General features: G+C 40.5%; 1 non-coding gene across 1 annotated transcript; it reads left to right on the forward strand.

Annotated features, from left to right (window-relative positions):
* The first annotated feature begins 830 nt into the window (after positions 1 to 830).
* Positions 831 to 7,007, forward strand: LOC113678357 (crustacean calcium-binding protein 23). The gene is made up of 7 exons (XR_016181170.1): positions 831 to 912; positions 1,875 to 1,975; positions 3,112 to 3,208; positions 4,043 to 4,123; positions 5,037 to 5,143; positions 5,860 to 5,932; positions 6,789 to 7,007. It is a non-coding gene; the product is annotated as a crustacean calcium-binding protein 23 (transcript).
* Positions 7,008 to 8,707: the final 1,700 nt, after the last annotated feature.

An 8,707-nucleotide genomic window follows, 5' to 3' on the forward strand; every position in this document is an offset into this window, starting at 1 on the left:
CTTTGAACACAGATACTCTAGAGCTAGCCCGTGCAGACATCTAAACATCATGGTGGCTTTGTGAATTTCCTGCTGGCGTGTAAGATTTTTCCACCTTAAAAACTCGAGTAGCTCAGTTGCATCAGCATCATAGTTAGAGAATGTCAACACACGGGCTGCTCTATTCTGCAATTTCTGCAGTTTGTCTTGTAGCGTTTTCCCACAGTTACCCCAAACAATGTCAGTAATCAAAGTGAGGTTTTACTAAGGCTTGATAAACGAGTTGTAAGGTTGATGCTGGGATCAGGTCCCTAATTCGCTTTAGGGCCCCGATACCAGAGGCGATCTTTTTGGTTAATTTTTCGATGTGACTATGCCAATCGAGTTTATCGTCTATTATTACACCAAGCGATTTCGTAGCTGTAACCTGGCTGACTTGAGTATTGTTCATTGTAATTGTTGGTGAAGCCGTGAGAGTATTCAGTCTCTGCTTCGACCCTATTAGCATGAATTCGGTTTTGGTCATGTTCAATGTAAGTTTGTTTGCTTGTAGCCAGTTGAAAACGTTTGCTAGGTCTTCATTTAGACAAAACTGAACATTCTCAAGATTACTGCCCGCATATGTAAGGTGCGTGTCGTCAGCGTACATTCTTGGTTTACAATTTGATAAGCAATTTGGAAGATCGTAAATATATAATAAGAACAATAATGGCCGCATATATAATGAATTTACGTGGTTATTTTGACTCTTACAATGGATGATGACAATGTAAAGAAATTAGTTAAGCTTCAAACTAACAATAAAAGTACTCTTTCAAAGCACATCCCATGGGAAGGGCTACGCCATATGTATTATATATATTGTGGTTCTGCTTGCAAACTTTATTACTGCCAAGTAATTTGTGCAACCTCGTTTGGCATTGAAGGAACTCGGTAAGTTGACCATTTATTTCCCATTTTAGCGTTTTACTCAACAATCTGCATAGTTTAGGATAACCGTAAACAAGTTTAGAGTAAGCCAAACGAACAAGAAGAAGAATGAGGGCAATGCACGTTTGAATGGTCTAGTTTGCTCATGGTATATCATCAAACTTTTAATAGAAATTGTTGACCTTGATCTCTGCTATCCCAGTAGAATGTGGACATTACAGTTGTTGGCAGTTCTCTTAATTCTAATAAATGTCATTTTCATGTAACATTTTTTCGAAGAAGAAGTTTTCATTTATTTTTTTATCCAAGCAGTGTTACATATTTATTTTGCATTTTCACAGTCGAGATACTTGCAAAGTCAGGTTGGAATCCACCACATAACAAAAGCTTTGCAGACTTTTTGTTAAATCACGTATTACAGGCGTTTCGTAGCCTCGCACGGCGTAATTAAAGTGCGGTAGATTTCTTACACCCACATTTACAAATTTTTGCTTTCGTTATGACCAGTGCTTATTAATGAGGGTAGCCATTGTTTCATTTTCTGAAGAGTTTTTATTCTTTTGATTGAAAGATACAATAAAATATTCTTCGTCAGCACGAAACGAAATAAATTATGTTTTGAAATGCAGAAAACGATGGTTTGAACCGCGAACTTCGCATTAGATTACCAGTAGTCCCTCTTTTTCGGCAAAGTCCGTCGCGCGAATCAAAAATATAAGTGAAAAAAATAATCCATATTAGCTTGCAGGAACGCGTACACTTGAACCATGAATGTCAAGGGACAGAGTTAAGTCCAATTCTGTCTGTGATATTATGGGTGATCAACCTAATTGTAAATGAATGAGATTATGAATGAATGACATGACATGATGATTCACGACCAATCAGCATGCGCGCGTTCTTTTGATCACTTGAGCAATTATACGAAAAATTGAGGTTATAATCTTTTGTGCACATGCCTGCAGTGTAGTTTGGCTGTTTTAACCAAAGAGATGGAAGAGATCATCCAGAAAGTCAGAGATGCTTGCGCAAAAAGGGGAATCACTGGATTGTCCGAACTGGGCAAGTAAGTTAAAGGTTGCAGGTTGCCAATACAAAGGGTTTGATTTACTCTTTAACAATAAAAAAAAATATTGAAGACCGGTCACTATTTTTTCAGGGGAGGGGGGTGAGGAGTTTTTGGTTGTTTCACCATGAAATTTCCCTGATCCGCCCATGAGGCTCCGTAATATTCCTGGCCCTGGCCCCCTTTCTCATTGGTAGTTAATTGGCAGTCAATTAAAAAAATGATATTACAACATTATATATTTTCTTGATGAATCTCGAGTCCTTTTTTTGAAGAGATGTTATCATTAGACGACCCTGTAAAGTCAAAATAGACCAATGAAACTCTAGGACTTACACCTCCTGATGCATACTCTGTTTATTTTTTTTATCTCAAGGGAAGGGCGCTTATTCGAAACAGGGCGCCAAGCAATCGTCGCAAAATTTTAGAACGAAATCTTTCGCTTGAAGGAACTGCGCACTCACAGCGACTTAAAAGTTAAGAGACCGAGACGCAAACCACTTTTTTGTCGTGAGGCTTTAAGTGACCAATTAAAGGAAGATGGACCATGATTGATCTCAATGTACATGTACTTTAACAGTGCATTACTAAAACATATTGGGGGCGTTTTTTGGTATAGGGACGCTAATTAGAATGAGGGTGCTTACTCAATAGGGGCGCCTAGAAGCTAGGAATAGGGGCGCTTTCTGACAAAAACGAATTCGGGGGGGGGGCGCTTATTGGAAGGAGGGCGCTAAATTAAATCATTACGGTACCCTAGAATATATATACCCTATCGACAGCCTCGTCCTCCACCTTTGACTCCTGTCTCCACCCCTGTGTAGCAGGAGACCCTCTCCCCACCCCCCATCAGCATCCCCTCAAGATCTAATCTTTAATTCTCCCAACCTCCAGTCGCAACACATTTCCCTGTGAAATAGGTGTGAGAATGTGGTGTTAGATTACAATAACAAATTTTACCTGATAAGTTTGAGTATTTTCATTACCTGTTTTATGGAAAATGTATGGATGTCATAGGGAGAGGTTCCATGTTAATCACTTCTGGGAGTTGAAGAGTTGGCCAACAAACCTCACATTCTTTTAGTGCTTGTACCGTTTAACAATTCAAATGTTTTTTTTTTCCATCCTATGCTCAGGGCATTTGGCAGACTTGATGACGACGACAACAGATCATTGTCTCTGGAAGAATTGACTGAGGGTCTGCGTAATTTACAAGCTGGTTTAACCAATGAGGTTGGTATTACGTGCAGTTAACTTGGTTCGAAGAGGTGGGGTGGGTAGGGGGGGGGGGCGCGGGGGGGAATTCAACTGCGTATAACAGGAAATACCCGAGGTCAGTCGCAAAATAAAAGTTGGTTGAGAGCATATTCTGCTCCTCAAGTTTGCCAGTCAAATTCAAATACCATTGTAATTTTTAAAATGTTGATAATTTTTCGTAAATAAATTATTGCAGATTAAATGCGCTTGTGAGAGTCGATAGTTTTTTTTTTTACTGAGTTCGATTTGTCTGATTAGTAAGCTAAAGTTCTCATCACAGCAACTGTGTGTTTTTTTCGTTTTCCTTAATTTGTTTTTTTTATTGTTGAAATACTAACAACTTTTTGAGCCTTCCGAAAATTCACTGTGTTATTATCAAGGTCACTTTGCATGGATGATTGAAGCCGTGAAACGATCCTTTACCAACCAGAGAGCTTGCTTCTTTAGAATCGCCAGAGTAAAACCAAGAAAACAGAGACCTTTCATTTGCCTTAAATTTCGTGATATATCAATCTAATTAAAGATAAAGGAGTGGAACGCTTTTCAATCGCGCGTCGAGCCTTGTCCTGAACTCAATTTAATCGGTTACTTTTATTCTTGGACTGTGTCTCGACAACCCCGTGTCACTCGCTTAATCAGATATAAAATAAAACCAAGCATCATTGGGCCCTTCGCGTTTTCCTGCGCTTGTGCTTGTTTTTACTTCAGTCCTCATTGCATCCGTGTGATGTTTCCTTGCGTTGCTTAGTTATTCTTATTTTTTGTTTTTCATTTTTTTACATCATTAGAATTTTACTTGCGCATCTTCAGGAGGCTACGATGCTTTTCAATGAAGTTGACAAAGACGAAAAGGGAGGCATTGATTACGAGGCGTTTTTGGCTTTGATACGGGTAAGAAATCAGTTTCAGTTTTAAGTAAGTTAGATTATAAATTCCGACTTAAAATGGTGTCATACTGTAATAAGAAAAAATTTGTGCAAAACGAGGTGGAGGCAAATTTGTCACTGTTATTCATCTACCTTTGGATGTCATCTGTGATCTGTAGTTAAACATACGCCCAGCAAAATGGAATCCATTGTCTGTAAGCAGCAAAGGAAAGAAATTTTAAGCTTGCCTCATAGCACTCAACTATTCTGGATTTATTTTTGGACAGGTCATTGTTTATCGCTCGGGAAGAAGGGGGGTTCAGAGGAGGTTTTTAAGGGGAGCAGGGGGGGGGGAGGGGGACAGTCGTCGCCAACAGACTATAAAAAATTTACTGCGAGCCAACTGCCAATGATCGGAGATCATAAGAATATCCCAAAGCCTTATGGGGGGATCAGGTGAATTTTATGGTGACAAAACCAAACTCCTTCCGTCCTCCCCCCCCCCCCCGCCCTCTTTCAGGCGAGGGTTTTTTTTACAGGTTATTAGTAGCACGCTTTATTTCCTCATACACACAGTGTCACTTCCCGTTTCTGCAAAAAAATTGTCGTGAAAATTTTCCAACATTGATTTCCTCAATTTAAAAAAAAAAAAAAAAAAAAGGAGAAAGGAAGAAAGAAGAAGGAATTGTACGACGGTGACATTGCGTTTGTGCTTTGGAGGAACATATAACAACACAACCTCGTTTCCAGGATCCCATCTCTTACTTCGGGCATCGGAACGAGGTTGACTTATTTCGTTTGAAAAAAGAACATTTCTGTAACTTCTGGGAGTGACATTACAAAAGGTAAGACGGCCCCTCACTATTTACATTTTAAGGAATTTGAGCTCGATTAATGTTATTTACTACTAGGCTGTTCTTTCCTTTCCCAATTTTAAGGAAAACGAGAATTCATTGTCACCTGGATGCTTAGAAGTTGTTAAACAAGCTTTTGACAAGATGGACACTTGTTAGGACGGAGTTCTTAAGTCAGAGGACATCGCAAAGTAAGTTTGATTTTTCTTTTCTCTCGCATTTGACTGCTAAGGAAAAGATTAGAATACAAGAAGGTTCAATTGCTATTAATCAAGATTCTCACAGGCTGTGTGAAACATTGGGTAGACAAGGAGGTAACATTATATACCGCCAGGTTAGAGGGGAGGGGGTCAGGGGCTTTTGGCTCGGTCCAATAAAATTAATCCGTTCCTCACCTAATTCTTTGTAGTATCCTAACGATCGCCCTCATCGGCAGTCAATTTTCTCTGGTCCTTCTTTGTACTATTGGCGAAGGCTGATCCACCTCCATTTCCCCTGGAAACCATATGATCCCCCCTTAAATCATTCGATCGTTTCCCCTCCCCCTCTCAGATAAGAAATGATGTCTGCACGTCTGGTAATTAAAGATAGAGGGAGTGGAAAAACGATGTGGGAGGAGGATGGAAGGAACAAAGGAGAAAATGGAAGAATGGAACAAAACACTCAAGTTAATTTAGGGGTGAAAGGAGGCAAGACTGTCGCCAGTATGCGGTCTTTACCTACTGTGCTGCTAACATGCCGCGATCCATTACAGTATTAGTCATGAATAAAAAGCTGCATAAAAGATTTTTTTTTTTGACATTTAAGGTTTGAAGGCCCTAGTTGCATGCGCCCCCGACCCCACCCCCACACAAACTTCCCTCTCCCCGTATCCATGGTGGTCTCTAACCTCCTGCTCATTTCGTAGGTATTACAGCGCAGATGAAGGTACAAGCTTCGATGCGTACTTGGCTCGTTTTGACAGTGATGCAAAGGGTGGGGTAAGTCCCAGGGCAAAAAAAAATCCCTCGAGTACAAAGTTTTGTCAAGCACGAACATAGGCATGCTACGAATGCAGTGAGTTTTTTTTTTTTTTTTTTGGGGGGGGGGGGGGGGAGGTTGTTGAAATTGGGCACTAAGTAACTGATGATTGCTTTTTTATTAAAGAAAAAGTATTTCCCAATGAAGATATCCGTCAATGGGGAGCAGACCTTCCATTTCATCTGAAATCAACTCAGACACACGTATCTTATGTCAATTGCCACTGGCGTCTGAAAAATTGTTAGCAAAAATTAATAAACTGCATTGCTGCCGCGCCTCCCGTAGTCTCCTTCACAACCTAACTAAAGAAATTTTGCGGTCTCCGTTCTTCCAACAAGTGAAAGTATAGTGAACGAAGAAAAAAGCATCATATTTCAAAAGCTTTCACGCGGGCATAACAACATTATTTGGTTGTTATCTATCTTGACTTTGCCCCTTGCCTGCGGAACACGTGAAAAAACGCAAGTTGTTTTCAAACAAACTTCTAATCACGTGATAATTGCGTGGAAAATTGACTAACAATAGCCAATTGCCACTTGAAACTAGAGGTGACCGGTTGCCAGTTTTAAGGGGCGAATCACTAGCGAAGAGACCTTAAATTGTCTGCTGACTATTCGAGATGTGCATGATACTATTAATGCCTCTGCTTTGAGCCATCAAATAGGCAGTTCAGAGCCTCTACAGAAGACTAACATTAAAATATTTTGGGTCTTACATGTAAGAAAGCCAGAATTTCAGATGTAGGCGAAACGCAAACAGGTGAATATGACCCTCATTGTATTGAAACGACATTGTTTTGTTTGTTGTTTCTTGCAGCCTGTTGAGATAACCAGAGAAGAGTTCATTGAATATTACACCAAACAGAGAAACAACTTCTATAAAGATGATGATTACTTCATCACTTCGCTTAAAAGGTCTTTTAAACTCTAAGGTTAATTCCAGGGATTCCCCTTAGTCCAGTCCCTGACTGAGTATGACTATGATTCCTCGTTGGTGTCAAGTTAAAACAAAGGCGCAAATAAAATGATTGATTGCACCTTGCAGAAGCGTCTTATTTCCTCCAGACTTCATTTTAAACTTGAAAACAATATTGCCGTAAATATGATGAGCGATGGTAAATCTTAAATCCCAGTCATCTGATAAAGAAAGATCGAAGAAATGACCGAAGGAGAGCAAAAATGTCTTAACCCCTCCCCCCTTCTTTCACAAGGATTTGAGCCCCGGAATTTTAGGGTCAGCGGTCGGCCGTGGGTCGGTCGTGGGTCGGTCAGCAGCCCGCTCGTCGAGAAATTTCAGAAACTTTATTAGGAATGAAGTGCGTGGGGAAAATACTTAATCAGCACAGACGACTGAAGAGGGTAAGTTGGTGACGAAAGAAAATCTAGATTTTTTTTCATCATGGGAGGCCCATATCCTCTTGTAGACTCGTTAGTTTTGTACACAAGCCACACATGTATCGGAGGAAGGACCTTTTCTAGAAACAAGGGAGCGGTCATTATTTATTGCCGGGCGGGGATCGGAGCATCATAATTTTTCGTATTTACCTGATCCCTTCCATGAGTCCCTGTAGTATTCTAATGCCCCTCCCCCCAGTCCCCCGACTCCGCCCCATCCCCTCCCGGGCGATAGATAATGACCTTTCCCCCTTATTTGCTTTTGACTTCTCTGTTCCCCCTGTGTTCTCCTCATAGTCTTCTGACTCCGCAACCCTCCTCCCAGGCGATGAATAATGACTGGTGCTCCTCATTTGCTATAAACTTCTCTGTTCCCCCTGTGTTCCCCCCAAAGTTCTCCGACTCCGCCTCTCCCCCCCCCCCCTTTCCCAGGCGATAATAATGACTGGTGTCCCTCATTGGCTCCAGATTTCTCTGTTCCCCTTGTGTTCTCCTCAAAGTCCCCCTGCCCCGGCCCCGGCCCCCCTTTTCAAGGCGATAAATAATGGTAATTGAACTGAGTGGAGAGCAATTTGTGCTGTAATCATACACGTGATTTCAAAATCGATCGAGCGCGCAGCGCGAGTTCAATTTGAAAACACAAGTATGATTTCAGACCAAAATTTGCACGACACGAGGTTCAATTAACACTTTATTACATTCATTTTGAAATAGACCAAATGCAGGACTTGGTCAGTTCAAATATTTTATTGATGCAGTACTGAGCCGGTTTGAAATTAAACTCATCCATTTTTTGGGGGGAAAAGTAAGAATTTTGGAAACAAAAGTAGCAAAATTTGCCATACGATACTCTTTGTCTATCATTTTCCTGCAATTTGATTGGTTACTTAAAACAAGCCTTGAGATCTGATTGGTTTTTTTGTTTTTAGTGTGGCCTGCTCATTGGCTGGGAAAAAGATGTGATTTAAAGCAAAAAATGGTGCGATTCGTGAATAAATCGCACCAATTAGAGCTAATCAGATTACAGGGACCAGAATGGGTGCAATAAATAATATAACTGGTTCCTTCAGTTATGTACAAAAACTTGAAAACGCACGTGCATACGCAGAAGGTCAATTGTTCATTATTTCAGCTGCCATCTATAACTTGCTGTTTTTCTTTTGCGAGTTGGGCAATCTAAACATCATTGAGACGTCTTACTCAATTTTTGGTGCCAAATCTGATAATGAATGTGCAAAATACCGATGCTGACACAATTAGTGCTAATTAACAGAGTTCCGCGTTCGAAAGATGAAAAAATTAACATCTCCTATTTCCAGAGCTAATGTGAAAACAAAATCA

This window comes from Pocillopora damicornis, chromosome 11 (assembly GCF_964200805.1).
Source record: "Pocillopora damicornis chromosome 11, jaPocDami1.2, whole genome shotgun sequence".
NCBI lineage: Eukaryota > Metazoa > Cnidaria > Anthozoa > Scleractinia > Pocilloporidae > Pocillopora > Pocillopora damicornis.